Source organism: Oncorhynchus tshawytscha, linkage group LG08, assembly GCF_018296145.1.
Source record: "Oncorhynchus tshawytscha isolate Ot180627B linkage group LG08, Otsh_v2.0, whole genome shotgun sequence".
NCBI classification, from domain to species: Eukaryota; Metazoa; Chordata; class Actinopteri; order Salmoniformes; family Salmonidae; genus Oncorhynchus; species Oncorhynchus tshawytscha.
In genome coordinates this window covers 24,428,516-24,452,198 of record NC_056436.1, presented here as the reverse complement: position 1 = coordinate 24,452,198, position 23,683 = coordinate 24,428,516, and positions in this window count along the sequence as shown.

Here is a 23,683-nt window from a genome sequence, read left to right as displayed (position 1 = left end):
AACAAACTAAGAAACAAAAGGATGTCAAATAAGCTCTATCTGAGCAACAAACTCACAGAACATACCACTTTCCAACAAAATCAACCTCTATCACAATCAATCTCAGCAATTCTCTCTAGCAAAATCTCTACCTCCAAAAAGAAGAGATCTCTAACAAATCTCTAACAAATCTCTAACAAATCTCTAACAAATCTCTAACAAATCTACCTCCAGCAAAATCCTCTACAAAAAGATCTCCTGAACAGAACACTGGCTTTTATATAGCTTCTGAAGGAATGGGGAATTGGAGACAGCTGTGTCTTGACGAGGGGGCGGGGTCAGCTCTCCAATTAGCCCTGGAGTCGACCAATCAGCTGCTTGAGGGATTTCAGGAAGCCATTTCCTGAAATAAACACATGCAAATACACAAACTACAACACATAATCTGGGGAACGTTTGCAAACCTAGTTTTGCAATAATAAATACCAACGTATCCCCAGTTAGTAAACCCGTGATAGAGCGTCAGCAACCACATTCGCCGAGCCCTTCACATAAGCTATCTGTACATTATATCTTTGCACAATCAGAGCCCACCGCATAAGGCGGCGGTTCTGGTTGTACATTTGTTAGTAGGAACTGGTTACCTGACCTGGTTTTCGGCAATGGACCTACACAATCAATTATCACTCTTTCAAACGGTTCCCCTACCACAGGAATCGGGCAGAGTGGCGCTCGTGGAACTGTTTGATTCACTTTCCCAGTGAGTTGACATATGTGACATGTTTTACAAAATTGGACCACGTCAGACTTCAAACCTGGCCAGAAGAAATGACGAAGGACCCGGTTATAGGTCTTTGTGATCCCCAAGTGTCCAGACCACGCCTGATCAGACGGTCATGTACAGGTAGAGATATTGGTGTGCAAAAGAGCAGAAAAGTAAGTAAATAAAAACAGTATGGGGATGAGGTAGGTGAAAATGGGTGGGCTATTTACCAATAGACTATGTACAGCTGCAGCGATCGGTTAGCTGCTCAGATAGCTGATGTTTGAAGTTGGTGAGGGAGATAAAAGTCTCCAACTTCAGCAATTTTTGCAATTCGTTCCAGTCACAGGCAGCAGAGTACTGGAACGAAAGGCGGCCAAATGAGGTGTTGGCTTTAGGGATGATCAGTGAGATACACCTGCTGGAGCGCGTGCTACGGATGGGTGTTGCCATCGTGACCAGTGAACTGAGATAAGGCGGAGCTTTACCTAGCATGGACTTGTAGATGACCTGGAGCCAGTGGGTCTGGCGATGAATATGTAGCGAGGGCCAGCCGACTAGAGCATACAAGTCGCAGTGGTGGGTGGTATAAGGTGCTTTAGTGACAAAACGGATGGCACTGTGATATACTGCATCCAGTTTGCTGAGTAGAGTGTTGGAAGCCATTTTGTAGATGACATCGCCGAAGTCGAGGATTGGTAGGATAGTCAGTTTTACTAGGGTAAGCTTGGCGGCGTGAGTGAAGGAGGCTTTGTTGCGGAATAGAAAGCCGACTCTTGATTTGATTTTTGATTGGAGATGTTTGATATGAGTCTGGAAGGAGAGTTTGCAGTCTAGCCAGACACCTAGGTACTTATAGATGTCCACATATTCAAGGTCGGAACCATCCAGGGTGGTGATGCTAGCCGGGCATGCGGGTGCAGGCAGCGATCGGTTGAAAAGCATGCATTTGGTTTTACTAGCGTTTAAGAGCAGTTGGAGGCCACGGAAGGAGTGTTGTATGGCATTGAAGCTTGTTTGGAGGTTATATAGCACAGTGTCCAATGACGGGCCGAAAGTATATAGAATGGTGTCATCTGCGTAGAGGTGGATCAGGGAATCGCCAGCAGCAAGAGCAACATCATTGATATACACAGAGAAAAGAGTCGGCCTGAGAATTGAACCCTGTGGCACCCCCATAGAGACTGCCAGAGGACCGGACAGCATGCCCTCCGATTTGACACACTGAACTCTGTCTGCAAAGTAATTGGTGAACCAGGCAAGGCAGTCATCCGAAAAACCGAGGCTACTGAGTCTGCCGATGAGAATATGGTGATTGACAGAGTCGAAAGCCTTGGCAAGGTCGATGAAGACGGCTGCACAGTACTGTCTTTTATCGATGGCGGTTATGATATCGTTTAGTACCTTGAGTGTGGCTGAGGTGCACCCGTGACCGGCTCGGAAGCCAGATTGCACAGCGGAGAAGGTACGGTGGGATTCGAGATGGTCAGTGACCTGTTTGTTGACTTGGCTTTCGAAGACCTTAGATAGGCAGGGCAGGATGGATATAGGTCTGTAACAGTTTGGGTCCAGGGTGTCTCCCCCTTTGAAGAGGGGGATGACTGCGGCAGCTTTCCAATCCTTGGGGATCTCAGATGATATGAAAGAGAGGTTGAACAGGCTGGTAATAGGGGTTGCGACAATGGCGGTGGATAGTTTCAGAAATAGGGGTTTCCAGATTGTCAAGCCCAGCTGATTTGTACGGGTCCAGGTTTTGCAGCTCTTTCAGAACATCTGCTATCTGAATTTGGATAAAGGAGAACTTGGAGAGGCTTGGGCGAGGAGCTGCCGGGGGGGAGGAGCTGTTGGCCGAGGTTGGAGTAGCCAGGCGGAAGGCATGGCCAGCCGTTGAGAAATGCTTATTGAAGTTTTCGATAATCATGGATTTATCGGTGGTGACCGTGTTACCTAGCCTCAGTGCAGTGGGCAGCTGGGAGGAGGTGCTCTTGTTCTCCATGGACTTCACAGTGTCCCAGAACTTTTTGGAGTTGGAGCTACAGGATGCAAACTTCTGCCTGAAGAAGCTGGCCTTAGCTTTCCTGACTGACTGCGTGTATTGGTTCCGGACTTCCTGAACAGTTGCATATCACGGGGACTATTCGATGCTATTGCAGTCCGCCACAGGATGTTTTTGTGCTGGTCGAGGGCAGTCAGGTCTGGGGTGAACCAAGGACTGTATCTGTTCTTAGTTCTGCATTTTTGAACGGAGCATGCTTATCTAAAATGGTGAGGAAGTTACTTTTAAAGAATGACCAGGCATCCTCAACTGACGGGATGAGGTCAATGTCCTTCCAGGATACCCGGGCCAGGTCGATTAGAAAGGCCTGCTCACAGAAGTGTTTTAGGGAGCGTTTGTCCGTGATGAGGGGTGGTCGTTTGACTGCGGCTCCGTAGCGGATACAGGCAATGAGGCAGTGATCGCTGAGATCCTGGTTGAAGACAGCGGAGGTGTATTTGGAGGGCCAGTTGGTCAGGATGACGTCTATGAGGGTGCCCTTGTTTACAGAGTTAGGGTTGTACCTGGTGGGTTCCTTGATGATTTGTGTGAGATTGAGGGCATCTAGCTTAGATTGTAGGACTGGCGGGGTGTTAAGCATATCCCAGTTTAGGTCACCTAACAGAACAAACTCTGAGGCTAGATGGGGGGCGATCAATTCCCAAATGGTGTCCAGGGCACAGCTGGGAGCTGAGGGGGGTCGGTAACAGGCGGCAACAGTGAGAGACTTATTTCTGGAGAGAGTAATTTTCAAAATTAGTAGTTCGAACTGTTTGGGTATGGACCTGGAAAGTATGACATTACTTTGCAGGCTATCTCTGCAGTAGACTGCAACTCCTCCCCCTTTGGCAGATCTATCTTGACGGAAGATGTTATAGTTGGGTATGGAAATCTCTGAATTTTGGTGGCCTTCCTGAGCCAGGATTCAGACACAGCAAGGACATCAGGGTTAGCAGAGTGTGCTAGAGCAGTGAGTAAAACAAACTTAGGGAGGAGGCTTCTGATGTTGACATGCATGAAACCAAGGCTTTTATGATCACAGAAGTCAACAAATGAGGGTGCCTGGGGACATGCAGGGCCTGGGTTTACCTCCACATCACCCGCGGAACAGAGAAGGAGTAGTATGAGGGTGCGGCTAAAGGCTATCAAAACTGGTCGCCTAGAGCGTTGGGGACAGAGAATAAGAGGAGCAGGTTTCTGGGCATGGTAGAATATATTCAGGGCATAATGCGCAGACAGGGGTATGGTGGGGTGCGGGTACAGCGGAGGTAAGCCCAGGCACTGGGTGATGATGAGAGAGGTTGTATCTCTGGACATGCTGGTTGTAATGGGTGAGGTCACTGCATGTGTGGGAGGTGGGACAAAGGAGTTATCAGGGGTATGAAGAGTAGAACTAGGGGCTCCATTGTGAACTAAAACAATGATAACTAACCTGAGCAACAGGATACAAGGCATATTGACATTTGAGAGAGACATACAGCGAGGCATACAGTAATCACAGGTGTTGAATTGGGAAAGCTAGCTAAAACAGTAGGTGAGACAACAGCTAATCAGCTAGCACAACAACAGCAGGTAAAATGGCGTTGACTAGGCAACGGGGCCGACAGATAAAACATAAACAAGCAGAATGGAGTACCGTGATTAATGGACAGTCCAGCGTGCATCAGCTATGTAGCCAAGAGATCAGTGTCCAGGGGGCAGCGGTGGATGGGGCAGGGGAGCTGGACTGGCGAGTGTTATCCAGGTTGAAAAAAAGTTAACAATGACTAAATAGCTTGTAGCTAGTTAGCTGGTTGGCTTCTGGAGGTTCTTGAGTGTGTTCTAAAAATTAAAAATAATAGCGATTCCGTGTCACATTGGGTGAGGCAGGTTTCCGGAAAGGTATAAACAGATTAAAAATCAAAAAGAGATAGAAAGTGAATATGGGTCCGGTGCGTGTTTGGGACGCGGCGATTCAGACGGTTAGCAGCAGCCTGTGCTAACAAGCTAACAGTTCGTAGGCCGGGGCTAAACAAGGTAGCAGTTAGCGGACCGGGGCTAGACAGCCTAGCAGTTAGCAGGCTGAATTAGCAAGCAGGGAGATAGCGAGGGCTAGAGAGTTAGCCTTTGGGGGACGTCGCGATGGGGTGAGTCTGTTTATTCCTCTTCATGCGGTGACATCGATAGACCGGTCGTGGGCCCGGGTATTGTAGCCCAGGAGTATGCTACGGTGGTAGGACAGGTGCGCTGGCCGGGCTAGCTTCACGCTAAGTGGGTGGAAGCGCTAGCCAGGAGTAATCATCCGGGGTTGCGGTTTAGCTAGATAGCTAGTTGTGAAGATCCAGCTGAAAAATGTTCCGTTTGTGGTGGGAATCCGGGGATGAATCCGGATGAAAAATAAATAGGTCCGTTATGCTCTGGTTAGAGTCACGTTGTTCGAACTGGCGAGAGCTTTCCGAGCTAAAGGTTAGCTTAGCTGATGACCGGTTAGCTGAAGACCGCTAGCATAGCTGGTGGTTAGCTGGCTAGCTTCAGTTGAGGGGTTCCGGTTCCGAAGTAAATATAAATACTTTAGGAAAAATAGCTACATTGGGTGAGGCGGGTTGCAGGAGAGTATTTGGAAGCTTAGGTTTAGCAGAATGTTTTTAAAGAGATATGCGAGGAAAAATATGTAAAAAACGAAAAAGAAACGATAAACGATATATACAGGGGACACGACGCGACAGGACGACTTACTGCTACGCCATCTTGGAACGGCATCAAAAATGTTTAATTTTTGTTACAAGCCGTGTTTCGTTTAAAGGCTGTGTAAAGTTCATTTGTTTCAATGTACCGGTAGGCACCTGCGGCTTATAGACATGTGCGGCTTATTTATGTACAAAATACATATTTTTTAATAATTCAGTGGGTGCGGTTTATATTCAGGTGCGCTTAACAGTCCAGCAATTACTGTATGTACCATCAATCACGTCCATAGTATCAGGAGGCACACAGTGTCCAGCATGGGTCACTGCCCACACAGGGGAGCACCAGCCCAACGTCTGGTGAAGCGTCTGCATAAAGGTCATGTAAAAGCCAATCACACCGGGGTTACCTATTTTCATAGTCAACTGTACCAGTTTCTTATTATGTCAATACATTTTCCACTGTACTCTTGAAGAACATCGCGTATGACGACAAAGCGGTGGCCACGTTATGGTCGTCCTGTCATTCCCTGACCTTTGCCATCAATCTCATCAGCCCCCACTGTCAACTCCGCTGCTAGCTAGGAACTTTATTTAGCTTCCTACAGGTAAAAAAGGTGAGTTTATCCTGGTTGGGGTTTATTTCTGTCAGGGTGAGATAAAAGGGCAAAAAGCTGAATAGCAGATGTTTAAGAATAAAGGCTACTCTGTGTGGTCTGTCTGTCCGTCCAATAGGAGAGAAGCTGAAGTGTGGCATTCTGAGTGTGTATCAGTAGCGTGTGACGAGTGACATTTATTTGAGTGTAATCTGTATATATTCATACAGTAGGTGTTTTGTATTGTGCAAGTCACGTGTATAAGTGTGGATGAGAATCAGGGTGTACACTATGTTGCAGTAAGTTTATGACTGCAACACAGGGACACAAGGTTTTATTGGCATGCTTACAATGATGTAGCCATAGCCTGGCGTCCTGGCCAGCTGAAAAGTAGAAGTAACTTTTGCCTACATCTATAATTTCAGGCCATGGGATTGGTAATGCTCTCTGTTTTGAAATGAGAAGAAGCCCTTTCCATGTATAACTGCCTCAGTGACAGGTTGCTGAGAGAGAGCTGCAGGTCCAATCTATGGAGGAACATAAAGCTTTCTTTCCATTAGGCCGTGGAGTGTTATAACAATACATTGCCAATCATCGCTCATGCCACATTTAGGCTAAAGCATTTGGAACAATAAGTTAAAGCCATCTATCACTTTGGTTAATAGTGGACATTATTAAGTTCATAAAATTCACCTGGGCGATTTTACATGACCACATGCTGGTTAAAATGGCATTGGTTTGTTGGTTGGATAGTTTATATGCCACTGTTAAAAATGCAGTAAAGGAGTGTACTCACTGCTTCTGTTATTCCTTTTAATCCATTATCTCCATAATACATCCAATTGGGTACATATAAAGCACCAATAAATATCTGGCAACACTCAGACCGCATACTATAAATGTATCACTTAGTACAGATGTAGGATCTTAATTTGCTGTAGGATCCTTTGTTGCTGAGATTTTTACTGTGCTGCAGGAAATGCAGATGAGCTTCGGGATTTACAAATTCACTGAAAACCCGCACTAACAGAAGGTTAGATAAACTGTATTCCACTTTTCATGCAGCCTAATTTTGACCAATTTTAACCACCGATCAAGCAACATTATGAACTAAGCATTCAAATCCTGTTTCTGCAGGATTATTTTCCTGCCACAATACAGGCCAAATTAAGATCCTACATCTGTCCTCAAGATGAATTAAACCCATTGCAAGATATGGAATCTAGATGTTTTTGTATCTAGGAGCTCTAAAGTCTTGGAGTTGAACCCACAATTCTTGCATTGTGAAAGCATCTAACCACATGCCCCCATCAAGCTAACAAGCTAATAAGTAACAATCACACATAGTTAATGTCCTAAAAATAATTAACTTGTCTTATTTTGCCTGGCAGAAGGGCTTGGATTCCTTGTGAAAGCTAATGTGATCTTGAATCAATCAAAAACATTTACTATGAGTTCAACTCTATTTTTCTAGGGTGGGTGATGGCAACCATAAAGTACATGGAACTAGATGAGGATTTTGTGGGAAATAAGGACAAACAGTGGTTTGAGGGGGAGGGATATGGCATGAAACCTGTAGTCTGAGATTGAACTCTCACTACCGTGGGCCCGAGTTCAGAACACTTGTTGCAGTTCTCGCTAGTGTTTTCATATTTTCATTCACATATCCTGAGTCATTAATCAAGAACCGAGCGCAGCTGAAGACGTTGCGCAACTCTTTGTGAGAGAGCAAGCTTCTCTGCTGAGCAGAGTGCATATAAAATAAATATGGGAGACAAATAAAGACTTAGAAGTGTACAGATATTTATGAGGTACAAGTTATTATGAGGACAATTCCCCCTAGCGATAGTTCAGTGAGGTGGAAACTTTCCGGTCTTTTCATTTAATTGACAGTAGTAGGCAGAGGTTGTGTAGATCAGTGAAAAAAACAAAACAATTTTGAATCTCATGAAGTGCATGCCTCTACTGCAGTAGATCCATTAGAATGGACACCATGTCCATCTCACTATCTAGGAGAGCTTCCTGGTCACTTTGTTTTTACCTTTTGTAACCAACCATGACAGATAAGACCCCCTCTTTTCTCTCATCGAATGGCAACCTCCACCTCTCTCAATATCTGCTAGACTCCCGCAACTGAACATTGTGTCTCCTGCTCTCCACAAGCTGAGTAAACAGTAAACTCCCTCTTTCTCCCAGACAGTGGGGAGTGTGCAGGGGATGGGCTGTCCTTAAATGCAGCACCCTTTTCTAGACTCCGTCCGCAGCCCCTCCTAGCCTACTGATTAAATACATTTGTATGTTTTTATTCACGCTGGGTTTCCAAATCTCTCCCAGATGACCCCAGACATGCTCAACAAGTGGGCTTTCAGAAACCCGACCCATACCAGAGATGTGCCATTGGAAATGACAGTGCTATTTTTGCTAGGCACAACAATAAAGACACCCCCACTCTCCCGCTGGTGGCTTGCACTCCCAAGAGAAGATGTAATAAAGGCCCCCCGAATCCCACTGTCACACAGCTTGAACCGTTTTGAACTCGAGGCAAGTGTAGAAATGAAAACCGCTTGATACTTTAGCAGTCTGGGATCACTCCTCAGACCACCCATTTGTAAGGAGTAGACAGGTACCCAAAACTGAAAACATTATTAGGATGTGAACAAATAAACTTTCAACGGATACTTGGCCTTCATGAAGATAAGCTTCAGTATTTGTATGAGTTTTGTCACCAACATCTGTCTCTATCAGCAAAGAGGAGTTTGGAATGTGATTCGCTGGAGGATAAATCTACTGTATCTGGTGTTCACAGCCAATTGAGGGGCGGGTTACGCAGGTACTATTTTGCAAGGAGTGTACCGCTCACTCAAGAGAGGTCATGAAGGTGACTGCATAGGTCCCCTTTATCCGGTAAATAAAGTGGACAAAAAAACGTAATTAAGAGAGAAAAATTCAATTAGGACATGAAAAAAGCCACAATGTTAAGTCTGTGGGCTGAAAGAGAGTGATACCACATACTGTAGAAAGAAACCTGAATTAACAAGGGGTTAGGATTGAGCTGATGGAGAGAGATGACTGAGCTGATGGAGAGAGATGACTGAGCTGATGGAGAGAGATGATTGAGGTCTTACTGAGTCAAGAGTCAGTGACAGAGGGAAACGCCTTAACTTCACAATAAGACTCTTCAGGAGTGGTGGTGGTAAACACATGAGAACTGAATGATTCATGACAAAGGTATTGGAGTAGGGGGAGCAAAGAGGGTTTCCTATTGTTGTACTCTGTTAGGCAAAGCACAATAGCCCGATGAATTCAGATGCCATTGTTTTCAATGAGACCTCGACTGGAAATTCCGACGAAGTTACACCGTCTACAGCAACAACAAAGGCCACACCAGCTGTGCTTCCCTTTGCAGTCCGTAATAGTTTGCAAGCCCCGCCACATTCGATGAGCATCGGAAGCCGGTGTAGAAGGATTCAATCTTAATCCTGTATTGACGCATTGCCTGTTTGATGGTTCGTCAGAGGGCATAACAGGATTTTTTAAGTGTCCGGGTTAGAGTCCCACTCCTTAAAAGCGGCATCTCTACCCTTTAGCTAAGTGAGGATGTTGCCTGTAATCCATGGCTTCTGGTTGGGGTATGTACGTACGGTCACTGTGGGGATGCACAATGCACTTATTGATGAAGCCAGTGACTGATGTGGTGTACTCCTCAATGCCATCGGAAGAATCCCAGAACATAATACAGTGTGTGCTAGCAAAACAGTCCTGTAGCTTAGCATCTGCGTCAATTGACCACTTCCGTATTGAGCGAGTCACTGGTGCTTCCTGCCTTAGTTTTTGCTTGTAAGCAGAAATCAGGAGGATAGCGTTATGGTCAGATTTGCCAAATGGAGGGCGAGCTTTGTACGGGTCTCTATGCATTAAAGTCACCGGCCACTAGGAGCGCAGTCTCTGAGCATTTTCTTGTTTGCTTATGGCCTTATACAGCTTGTTGAGTTAGGTGTTAGTGCCAGCATCGGTTTGTGTTGGTAAATAGACAGCTATGGAAAATATAGATGATAACTCTATTGGTAAATAGTGTGGTCTTCAGCTTATCATGAGATACTCTACCTCAGGCGAGCAAAATTGAGACATCCTTAATATTAGATTTCGTGCACCAGCTGTTATTGACAAATAGACACAGACTGCCATCCCTAGTCTTACCAGAGGCAGCTGTTCTCTCTTGCCAATGCACGGAAAACCCAGCCAGCTGTATGTTATCCATGTCGTTGTTCAGCCAAGACTCTGTGAAAAATAAGATGTTCATTTTTAATGTCCCGTTTGTAGGATAGTCTTGATCGGAGCTCATCCAGTTTATTATCCAATGATTGCACGTTGGTAGAGGTGGGTTAACCGCTCGCCGTCAGGTTCTTACAAGGCACCTCGACCTACGTCCCCTATATCTCTATCTCATCTTCATGTGAATGACGGGGATTTAGGCCTTGTTCGGTGTCTGAAGTAAATCCTTTGTGTCCGACTCGTTAAAGATTTTTTTCTTTGTCCAGTATGAGTTTAGTAATAGCTGTTCTGATATCCAGAAGCTCTTTTCAGTCATAAGAGACGGTGGCAGAAACATTATGTACAAAATAAGTAACAAATAATGCAAAAAAACACACAATAGCACAATTGGTTAGGAGCCTGTAAAACGGCAGCCATCTCCTCTGGCACCATTACTATGAAAGCTATGGTGAAAGCTATGATCCCTTAATGATGTAACTTGTTAAATATACTTCAATCAGTGTAAATGAAGGGGAGGAGACAGGTAAAAGAATGAAGTTTAAGCCTTGAGACAATTGTGACATGGATTGTGTATGTGTGCCATTCAGAGGGTGAATGGGCATGACAAAAAATGAAAGTGCCTTTGAACATGGTATGGTGGTAGGTTTGTGTCAAGAACTGCAATGCTGCTGGGTTTTTCACACTCAACAGTTTCCAGTGTGTATCAAGAATGGTTCACCACCCAAAGGACACCCAGCCAACTTGAAACAACTGTGGGAAGCATTGGCGTCAACATGAGCCAGCATCCCTGTGAAACACTTTCAACACCTCAGTATTAGGAAGGTGTTCCTAATGTTTGGTATACTCAGTGTAGGCTACAGTTGGAAATAGCAACAAATTATATTTTAATTTAAGAATGGCTAAGATATTATAACTCAATAAAAATACATTATTGTTATTGTGTGTCTGTCACTAAGGGAATTCCATTTTAGCCACAGTTCAGATCATACATCACTTTAGTATTGGCAACAGCAGTTGTGCAAGTGCTTCTGGAGGCATAGAACATGTACTGGCAATAAGAGAGTGACAAATGATGATGCACTATTAATGTAGTGACATAAGTGCCTTAATAAGAGACTGACTCATCTATTAGCTAAAAGAAGCACAATAGCACATTGGATATCTGTTAATTATTTAAATACAGATGTCTCATGACCAAATGTCTCATTTTTGGAAGAGGACAACTCCTGAATCACTCCAGGCTTGATTCATTCAAGAAAGTCAAACAACCCTCCCTGTCTTCCCCACTTGTTGTCTTTCCTCCCTTCTTCCTTCACTAGAAAGGGTGCATTTCTAGTGTCTATGAATGTGGGTCTGCTGAACTGAACACTGTGGAGACCTCCCTCCCTAGCATCTTTGATCTCTCGGCTGCGTGCCTGAAGTACCGCAGCACTGACGTAGTCCCGCACCTGCAGCCCACTTTGAGCTTCCACTGCACTTCCAAAGATTGAGTTAGACTTCCCAAAACACATTTGCTTTTTAGGCCTATTCTGCAAAAATCAAGTGGTTGAAATGATCAGTGAGCAGTGGTACATTTTACGGACTGCAGTCACCACACCTTAAAGTATGTATTTTAACTCACTTTAATCACAGCGGTATTACAGGGGCTCAATTCTGATGTTGACCTAATAGTGACATGCCTGGTACTGCTAATAGCATTGCGGCAGGTGGATTGAGGGCTAAGACTGGAATGTCAGCCCAAGTTATTGGTTATGATTATTTTCATGCATTGCTGAAATATTTGGTGGAATTTAACCTGGAGGTAACATTTGATTGCTATTCCCTCCCTTGGTCTTGCTGACCTTTTTGCCTCTCCTCCATCTGTTGAGAAGAGAGGGTGGCCTGGAGGGAGGGTGGAGGGATGTATCGATAGAGGGTGGCCTATGTATCAAGTAGACTATCCTATCCATTTACCCTAGAGGCTAAAGCGAGTTGCTCCTGGTTACTTTTTCATCCGTTGAATTGACCATTTTTGATCCTCAGGAGGAAATTAAGATGTCACAGGCGCACACACAACACCATCACACAGAACAGACAGAGAAGAGCATAGGCCTACACATGACAAAACATATCAGGTGCTGGTTTTAAAACATCAAACTTTTCACTAACCCATTTTTTTCACCAAGGAATACCGAATGTCTATGATTGTAGTAGGCTACACACTTTGAGATTTTAGAATGATTGGCTGTGGCATCTGTGCTCTATCACAACAGTCAAAAACACATACGTTTAATTGGAGGAGGTCAACCCTCTATTCAAGTCGTCATGGTTTCCATTCATCAATCAAAACACACCTACAGAGAATACAGATACACCTGTGAGTGCTTTAGAGTATGAAACACTGCTTGTCCATAAGATTGGACACAAAGATCATTACTCTGATCACTGAGAAAAGGGCAGCTGGTCTACAATAACTGGGCCTTCACGGTGTCTCTGTCAGCCATAATGGGTCCATTGAGCCATATACTGAGTGATATTTAGAGGGCAATGAACGAGCTCCAGTCACTGCGACCTATCAAAGGTCACTGGCATGACTGAGATTCTCCCCCTGACTCTATGGCTCATCTTTCTCAAAGTTTCCATATTTAACCACAAAGAAGTGGGGTGACATAGGCAGAGTAGTATCGAGGCACACGAGACCCAAAATATGTTTGTGTGCTATTTGGTCCGGACGTGGTGAGAACATAGTCACAGGATAGGACGTTTAATATCAACATCACATGACATGATGATGAGACACTAAGGGTCAATTAAAGCAAACTGCTCTGTCAGGAATAGGATGAAACGTGTTGTATTAACGACACCACTTTTAAACTGCAGTTTAAAAAGCCTTTGAACATAGTGTTAAGGGTGAGATTATGGCCAAGGTTCAGGATTGATTAAACCCATTGCAGTTTGCTTATGGGATTGGGAGAGGGATGGAAGATGCAACTGCCACTCTTCTTAACTATGTCCTTAAACATCTCGAGGGAAGTACAGTAAAACCCATGCCAGACTACTATTTGTTGACTTCTCTTCCACTTTTAATTGTATACAACCACCACTGGAAACACTTATCTCCCTCACTAGCTTTAAGCACCAACTGTCAGAGCAGCTCACAGATTACTGCACCTGTACATAGCCCACCTATAATTTAGCCCAAACAACTACCTCTTTCCCAACTGTATTTAATTTTAATTAATTTATTTATTTTGCTCCTTTGCACCCCATTATTTTTATTTCTACTTTGCACATTCTTCCATTGCAAAACTACCATTCCAGTGTTTTACTTGCTATATTGTATTTACTTTGCCACCATGGCCTTTTTTGCCTTTACTTCCCTTCTCACCTCATTTGCTCACATTGTATATAGACTTGTTTATACTGTATTATTGACTGTATGTTTGTTTTACTCCATGTGTAACTCTGTGTCGTTGTATCTGTCGAACTGCTTTGCTTTATCTTGGCCAGGTCGCAATTGTAAATGGGAACTTGTTCTCAACTTGCCTACCTGGTTAAATAAAGGTAAAATAAATAAATAAAATAAATCTTAGCAGAGAGGCTATTGTCCAATTTTGTTCTTGATTTTAACAGTCTGGTTGACAGATTTTTTTAAATCAAAATAACTCAGTGAGGTTCAATGGTTCCCTACAATATCCTCCTTCACTGGTTCACCACAAGGTTGCGTCCTTTCCCCTCTGTTTGTACTGTACACTAATGATTGTCAGAGTAATCACGACAAGACATACCATTAAGTTTGCAGATGACTAAGGTTATCATGAGTGTGACAGGAAGTTGAGGTGAGCCATGGCCCAGTGATGGAGGAGAGTGTTGGATGGTGTGACCACTCTTACTTAGAAATTCATGTCAAGAAAACCAAGGATATGGCTATTGATTTCTGGAGGAGCTCACCGCCGCCAATACAGACTGATAGATGGTGAGAGGCCGTCGATCGATACAAATATCTTGGAACTTTCCTCGACAGCAAATTGAGTTGAGAGAGATCAGCATTTGTTCTTTCTGAGGAAACTGCCGTTTCAGGGTGGATAAGACGCCGATGACCATCTTTCACCGATCGTTCATTGAATCCATTTTACCATTCAATACGATCTGCTGTTTTAGAAATATTCAACTTAAAGAGTAAGAACGGGATGGGTAACACTGTGAAACAAAGTAGCAGGATCATGAGCTTTACTGACCTTTCTAACCTGTATCAGACACTAGTCATACGTAAGGAGCCATCCATTCTGAGGGACTCCCAGCATCCCTTGTTTGATGATTTTATGTTGCTTCCCTCAAAACAAATAGGTCTAAACTCTCCTTCATGCCAGCTGCTATCAGCTTTCTCAATAAGCTGTAGTAGCACTGGTAGTTGTTAACTTATTGCAGTATATATTGTTTTGGTGTATATTTATTGTCATGTGCTTTTACTATGTGCTGCAAAATTAAATGCCCCCTGGGGATAATAAAGACTCTACTCTAAAGGTATAGCCCACTCAAAATACACATACCTTGGCTGTAGTCGATTTACCAATACAGTTTTTGGATGAAAACTACAGGCATCTCACAATAATCTAACCAGGAATAACATAATGCATTTTCCATTAATTAAGAAAATGCTTTAAAGAGACTCACCTGAAATGATGAGAAAAAGCACTTTAGGGGGGATTACCAGAGTGTAGGTTACAGGTGACGAATTTGAGGACCTCTGTGACAGCCCCACAGCTGTATAGGTGCTCCGTGAAGGCCTCACCTCTATCCTCCATTGCTGAGGATCCCATGTCAATGGCTAGCAAAAGAGTGAGGCATGAAATGTTAGTTATTTCATTTATTTGGATATGCAATGTTGTTTGTTGAGGTTAGTGCCATGCTCAAAGATACAACGGCGGGGAATTGAACAGACAATTCATTATTGGCTGCTGTCACTAACCTCAAGGCTATTGCCACCTCATGAGCCCTGATTATAACATGGCTGTAGCAAAGATATTAATAACCTCCATTATTATGGAGATAATCAGACATGCTCCATATGAAATAGCCTATTCATTTATTTAGAGAACTAGCCTAATATTTGCCATCCATCTAGAACCTAGAGGTTCTTCTTTAGAAAATTGTCCAATTTGACTGAGATTCAAATTCTGTGTGATTTCATGTTGGAACACAGGCCACTGAACCGTTCACCTACTTGTTATCAGTTTAACGTTTCATTCCCTTTGACACCGACCCAGTCAGTGTAATAAATTAGCTGACTAGGGAATCGTTTTTAGGTTGGTTGACAACATGTACATTTTTAGTCACAGCCTGGGCAGCTAGCTATATCATTGCATAGAACATACCTGACTGAGCTGCTACGCTAATTATGTTGCTAATGTTGTTGGAAATCGGATAGCCAGCTAGCTACCTAATTAGCTAGCTATTATTCCTAAGATTTTCACTGCGGCGATTACATACCAAATGCTTTGTCGAAATGAAATGTTTTGCTACGTTGATGACGGTCATGCCCTAGTACCAACGGACACTGAAGGGGCACGAGTGGTTTGTGCTCACCCGGCTTCTAGCTGGTCCAGTCTGATAGTCTTGGTGGCATTCCAGATAATCTTCACCAGATAACGTAACTTTTGGTGAATTTTTAAGTATTTATTTCATCAAAACAAGCACATACAGGCTTCATAATTCATGTTAACTGATTAATATTATCTCATAGAACAAAACTTATAAGATCTCATTAGCCTGTGTTAACCTAAGACCTTATTTCAGGCTTTTATCCCAAAACCCCATTCTTTCCACATTCATTCCCCCATAGGAATGGCCAATGAACCATTTCTGTTTTTTAGGACTAGCCTACAAGCTGGCGAGCTCTATTGTCCAGCGCCCCTGGAGCAATTAGGATTGAGTGCCTTGCTCAAGGGCACATCCACTGATTTCTCACTTTGTCTGCTCAGGGATTCGAACTAGCGACCTTTTCAGTTTCTTTCCCAAAGCTTTACCTGCTAGGCTACCTGACACCCATAATAATCAGATCATAAAAAAACTACTATCGCATGTGAATGGATCTAAGACTATTTACATCTGTTTTAGATCTCTGTAAACATGTAAGAAGTGTTTAATATGGCAGGAATCCCATCCGCATGATTTAGCATTTTGATAATCTAAGCAACATGACTGCAATGTAGGCGGTCTGGAACACAGCCTCCTTCTTTGTTTTCTTCTTTCTCATTGAGATTTAATGCCAGTGCACAAAACAATGTTTAGGTGCATTACCGCCACCTTCTGAGCTGGAGTATAAACAAACATTCTTCTAACATATTTTATGCTGGTTAATTATCATGCCTTGTGTGTGTGTCTATGCCTTGTGTGTGTGTCTGTGCCTTGTGTGTGTCTGTGTGTGTGTTCCAGTGAGTGCTCCTGTGTGTGCTTTGATTTCAGGAAACAAGTTAACACGCAGGACTGAGAGAGCCTCTCTCTGGGGAGAGGAGATAAAACTCTCCTCAACCCGTTGGATCTGGCCAACACGCTACACCTAAATCACTTAGGAACATTTCAGAGCTTTAACTATGTAGGGGCTGATATATGCCTGACCAGGTCCATAAAACAGCAGCTGGGCAATGATTGAGAAACATATAAGAACCATAGCATGCTTACAACTACCGTGCATCACATCCATAGTCCAGCAAAATTGCTCACTATCACAGTGTGTTACTCGCTGTTGCATTTGCACCTTGTCAGATGGGGCAGCAGCACATTCAAAAGTTGGTCAGCATTTCCTGTTTGGCCTTCGCATTCACGAAACACCAATCCCCCCACTTCCAACCCTTGCTCTCTCTCTCTATCGCACCCTCCTCTCTCTCTCTATGGGCACTTCCCAGATTCACACTGGCGGGCTGCTGTCAGACATTTCCTGCCGAGTGTTACGCTGCACCAGCTGTGATCCCTAATGTAGCAAAGGTGATGCCCCCTTTGACCGTGAGTAGAGAGCCAGTGATGTGCAGCCTACAGAAACACCTGCAAGTCATTTGGGTCCAGCTGTGAAGAGTTCATTCAGAGAGTAGCTAGGCTTGGCCCTGTGCGTAATAGATTTGGATGTGCTCCCAAACCTGCAGGGAGGGAGAGCAGGATGGGAGGGTGCAGGGGTGAGGAGGAGGACTGCGGGGCAACATGCAGCCTGTGGGAGGCAAAAGGGGTGGTGATGTTGCTGCTGCTGTTTCCAGCGGAATGTGACGTGATGCGATGTAGTCTGATGTGGTGTGGTGTGATGTGTTGTGGTGTGGTGTGATGTTATGTGGTATGATGTGTGTTGTGATGTGATGGGATGGCTGAAAAGTTCTCAGACCTGACCTCATTATTTAGGAACCACAAGCTGGGTGCTGTTAAAGCTCCAGGGCTAAAGGAGAGAGGACATCAGCAACTTGTGTGTAGCAATAAAATCCCTCCCCTGCTGCCAGAGGTGCCCCACTGAGCACAAACTGGTTGAATAAACATTGTTTCAACGTAATTTGTCAACGTATTGTGACGTATAATCTATGTGGAAAATACGTTGGATATGCAAAAAGTCATCAACGGAAAATGTTGTTTAGAGGCTAATATTTCAACCACAGGATTATGTCATAATGGTAACCAATTTTAAACATAGATAAATGTTGTTGAATTTGTAGCTTTGAAACAACATAAGATTTTTCAACGTTATATCCAGTATCAGAAAAAAATCAATGATAGGCAGAACCTCCTGGAGAGTTGAACTATCTACAGTTATCTTTTTGGTCTCCCATCCAGGATTGTAACTAAGGCCATCCCTGCTTGGCTTTGATATTTGTCACTGACTACTACAAATGTGCTATTGTGAGAATTATTATTGAGAGATTTTTTAAAAATTTGATTTATTTCACCTCTATTTAACCAGGTAGGCTAGTTGAGAACAAGTTCTCATTTGCAACTGCGACCTGGCCAAGATAAAGCGTAGCAATTCGACACATACAACAACACAGAGTTACACATGGAATAAACAAAACATACAGTCAATAATACAGTAGAACAAAATAAAACAAAAAGTCGATATACAGTGAGTGCAAATGAGGTAAGTTAAGGAAATAAATAGGCCATGGTGGCGAAGTAATTACAATATAGCAATTGGATGGAATGGAATGGTAGATCGGCAGAAGATGAATGTGCAGGTAGAGATACTGGGGTCCAAAGGAGCAAAATAAATAAATAAATACCAGTATGGGGATGAGGTAGGTAGATAGATGGGCTGTTTACAGATAGGCTAAGTACAGGTGCAGTGATCTGTAAAATGCTCTGACAGCTGGTGCTTAAAGCTAGTGAGGGAGATGTGTGTCTCCAGCTTCAGAAATGTTTGCAATTCGTTCCAGTCATGGGCAGCAGAGAACTGGAAGGAAAGACGACCAAAGGAGGAATTGGCTTTGGGGGTGACCAGTGAGATATACCTGCTGGAGCGCGTGCTACGAGTGGGTGCTGCTATGGTGACCAGTGAGCTGAGATAAGGCGGGGCTTTACCTAGCAGAGACTTGTAGATAACCTGTAGCCAGTGGGTTTGGCGACGAGTGTGAAGCGAGGGCCAACCAACGAGAGCGTACAGGTCGCAATGGTGGGTAGTGTATGGGGCTTTGGTGACAAAACGGATGGCACTGTGATAGACTGTATCCAGTTTGTTGAGTAGAGTGTTGGAGGCTATTTTATAGATGACATCACCGAAGTCGAGGATCGGTAGGATGGTCAGTTTTACGAGGGTATGTTTGGCAGCATGAGTGAAGGATGCTTTGTTGCGATATAGGAAGCCGATTCTAGATGTAATTTTGGATTGGAGATGCTTAATGTGCGTCTGGAAGGAGAGTTTACAGTCTAACCAGACACCCAGGTATTTGTAGTTGTCCACGTATTCTAAGTCAGAGCCGTCCAGAGTAGTGATGCTGGACGGGTGAGCAGGTGCGTGCAGCGATCGATTGAAAAGCATGCATTTAGTTTTACTTGCGTTTAAGAGCAGTTGGAGGCCACGGAAGGAGAGTTGTATGGCATTGAAGCTCGTCTGGAGGTTAGTTAACACAGTGTCCAAGGAGGGGCCAGAAGTATACAGAATGGTGTCGTCTGCGTAGAGGTGGATCAGAGAATCACCAGCAGCAAGAGCAACATCATTGATGTATACAGAAAAGAGAGTCGGCCCGAGAATTGAACCCTGTGGCACACCCATAGAGACTGTCAGAGGTCCAGACAACAGGCCCTCCGATTTGACAGACTGAACTCTATCAGAGAAGTCGTTGGTAAACCAGGCGAGGCAATCATTTGAGAAACCAAGGCTGTCGAGTCTGCCAATAAGAATGTTGTGATTGACAGAGTCGAAATCTTATTGAATCTTATCGAAGTCGTTATCTCTTAATAACTAAATAGATTCACGGTTGCTTATTGAAATCATTTAAAGAGTCAGCTTAACAGAGCAAATGAAATGTAATCATACTTTATACGTGTAACGTGTGCATTGAAAGTTGGGAAGCAAGTACAGGGAGTGAGTGTTTTAATAAATGAAATAATAAACACAAAAACACAAACAACGCAACGACATGAAACAGAATCAATAACACCTGAGGAAAGAGCCACGGTGAGTGATAGATATAGGGAAGATAATCAAGGAAGAGAGAGAGTATACTTGACAATACGTCATATATCGTCAATGATACTAGGCATATGAAGCATTTGTGAAGTCATTAACGGCTATTGTTTCAATTCAACTCAAATGAAACAATCAAGTGATAGATTTGAAAGAAATGCATGTCGGTGATTGAACAACCCCATGCCATGATTAGATAGTGATCATTTCTTTAAACAATAAAAGCTCATTTTCCTATACTTCTGAAAATGGATATATAGCGTTTTTGAATGAAATTCTTCATTTACTCAACCTTAAAATTAGTAACACATTCATGGCCACATTTTGAGGTTGCTGTAACGATACAGTTGAAATCGGAAGTTTACATACACTTAGGTTGGAGTCATTAAAACTCATTTTTCAACCACTCCACAAATGTCTTGTAAACAAACTATAGTTTTGGCAAGTCAGTTAGGATATCTACTTTGTGCATGACACAAGTACATTTTCCAACAATTGTTTACAGACAGATTATCACTTCACTGTATCACAATTCCAGTGGGTTAGAAGTTAACATACACTAAGTTGACTGTGCCATTAAACAGCTTGGAAAATTCCAGAAAATTATGTCATGCCTTTAGAAGCGTCTGATAGGCTAATTGACATCATTTGAGTCAATTGGAGGTGTACCTGTGTATTTATTTCAAGGCCTACCTTCAAACCCAGTACCTCTTTTCTTGACATCATGGGAAAATCAAAAGAAATCAGCCAAGACCTCAGAAAAAAAATTGTAGATCTCTACAAGTCTGGTTCATCCTTGGAATCCTTGGGGCATCCTTACCACGTTCATCTGTACAAACAATAGTACGCAAGTATAAACACCATGGGACCACGCAGCCGTCCTACCGCTCAGGAAGGAGACGTGTTCTGTCTCCTAGAGATGAACGTACTTTGGTGCGAAAAGTGCAAATCAATCCCAGAACAACAGCAAAGGACCTTGTGAAGATGCTGGAGGAAACGGGTACAAAATTATCTATATCCACAGTAAAACAAGTCCGATATCGACATAACCTGAAAGGCCGCTCAGCAAGGAAGACGCCACTGCTCCAAAACCAGCATAAAAAAGCCAAACTACGGTTTGCAACTGCGCATGGGGACAAATATCCTACTTTTTGGATGTCCTCTGGTCTGATGAAACAAAAATAGAACTGTTTGGCCATAATGACCATCGTTATGTTTGGAGGAAAAAGGGGGACGCTTGCAAGTCGAAGAACACCATCCCAACCGTAAAGCATGGGGTGGAAGCATCATGTTGTGGGGGTGCTTTGCTGCAGGAGGGACTGGTGTACTTCACAAAATAGATGACATTCATGAGGAAGGAAAATATGTGGATATATTGAAGCAACATTTCAAGTCATCAGTCATAAAGTTAAAGCTTGGTCGCAAATGGGTCTTCCAAATGGACAATGACCCCAAGCATACATGTTGTGGCAAAATGGCTTAAGGACAACAAAGTCAAGGTACTGAAGTGGCTATCACAAAGCCCTGACATCAATCCTATAGAACATTTTGTGCAGATCTGAAAAAGCGTGTGTGAGCAAGGAGGCCTACAAACCTGACTCATTTTACACCAGCTCTGTCAGGAGGAATGGGCCAAAACTCACCCAACTTATTGTGGGAAGCTTGTGGAAGGCTACCTGAAACGTTTGACCCAAGTTAAACAATTAAAGGCAGTGCTACCAAATACTAATTGAATGTATGTAAACTTCTGACCCACTGGGAATGTGATGAAAGAAATAAAAGCTGAAATAAATAATTCTCTCTACTATTATTCTGACATTTCACATTCTTAAAATAAAGTGGTGATCGTAACTGACCTAAGACAGGGTTTTTTTATGTCAGGAATTGTGAAAAACTGAGTTTAAATGTATTTGGCTAAGGTGTATGTAAACTTCTGACTTCAACTGTAAATATCTTCTTATGTAATAATAGAAAGTGTACATGCTCAAGATAGCACACAAAGGTCACAGGTCTGTGGAGATCTTCACAACTGCTTTAATAATACGAGCAGAATCCCTTGCACTTTGTACTTTTAACGTCATTTCAATTGCAATCCAGGCCATTTTGGTTGTGCTATTAGACAAAGTACAATGACATTAAATTGTTGTAAAATACAAAATATCTGACATTGTATTCCCATTTGAACCTTGGGCTAGATTGTATCAGATCCGCGCTAGCCGACACCTGAATAGTGTTTTTTTTTGGCAGTGTCTGAGGTGGACCTACGTTAGAGCTGTCAAATCCACAAGGCTCCCGGCATTATACATAAAGTGTGACATTAAGAGAAATCAGCTTTATTTACAAGTTCGAACACTAGCACATGAGATGTAATCTACACCTCAATTAGACTGATAGAATTCCTCTATTTTGAAGATTTTGAAATTTAAGTGTCCTTATTTCTATATAGCCTACACTTTCTTATTCTGAACTTCTAACATGAGTGGGACGGGTGTGGCTTTGTAACTATGATCACACGAGCAACCACTTTGATTTGACAGCTCCACCTCCGACACTGCCAAGCATCAGCTATTTCTTGTTAACGCTTGATCTGATCCAGGGCTTTGTTGTGCTTTTAAATGGTTGAAAATGCAGTGATAGCACATGTTGATGACAACTAAACCATAATCTAATTTTTTTTTATTGGAATTTGGTTGTGCTTTTAGATGGTTGAAAAAATAGTAGTAACACATTGGGAATTCAACAAACTTCTGTCTGTCTTTTTGAGTGGGTGAATAAAGGTTGAAATGTCATTGATCAACGTCTCCAAATAATACCCAAATGTCCACGTTGAAATGACGTGGTGTGTCCAGTGGGGCCTCTCTTGCATTTGCAGATTTGTTCTTGGGGGCATCCTTCTTAATAAGGTAGGCGGTACTTTACAGTTGCACACAATTATCATGAGTATCATGACATAATATTTCAGATGGGCATAATATTGTGTTTATTTGCCTTTATGTGAAGTTTATGTTAGGTCAACTCAGATTGACTTAAGGAAAACCTTTTAATTTCAAAGAGCGAAGGTTGTCAACAGGTGCGAGAGGAAAGCTACTGGCTGGCGTTGGTGTCTTTTTTAAGTAGCCAGTGTGTCTTCATCAAGGCCCTAATGGAAAGAAAACTGACCTTTTGACTAATACAATCCTGATGCAATGTGCTAATGACAAAGTCTCTCAAGAGCAAGGCTGCATCTGATCTTGAAGGTCAGAGATGAAACATTGCAAGAATTTACAATAAGTCATATGAGTTTTATCACTGTCCAGTTCAACACACAGCTGGCAATGTGCATGAGGAATATTATGGGAAAGGGGTGGGGGTTTCACAGTGGATGTTTTATTGCCTTTTACGCACCTCGTAAATCACAGACATTTTGTTTTCTTTCGCAACCTTGTTACTCCTTCACAGAGATGAGATTACTCATGGCTGGCAGTAATCCAATTCAGGGGTATTCAACAATAGGAAATCTTATTAATGACCTCTGAAGTCACTTTAACATCTGAGCAATGGTTTGTGTTATAGAGACTATCTTGTCAGTTAAGTTTGGCTACCTGCAGCCTACAGTGGCACCATCTTGGCAGGCCAGTAGATGCCCAGGTAACCTGCGGACATACAGTATGATTCAGTTTCATGATTGTCTGATACCTACCTGTACATACTACCTCAACTAACCGGTGCCTCTGCACATTGACTCTGTACCGGTACCCCCCT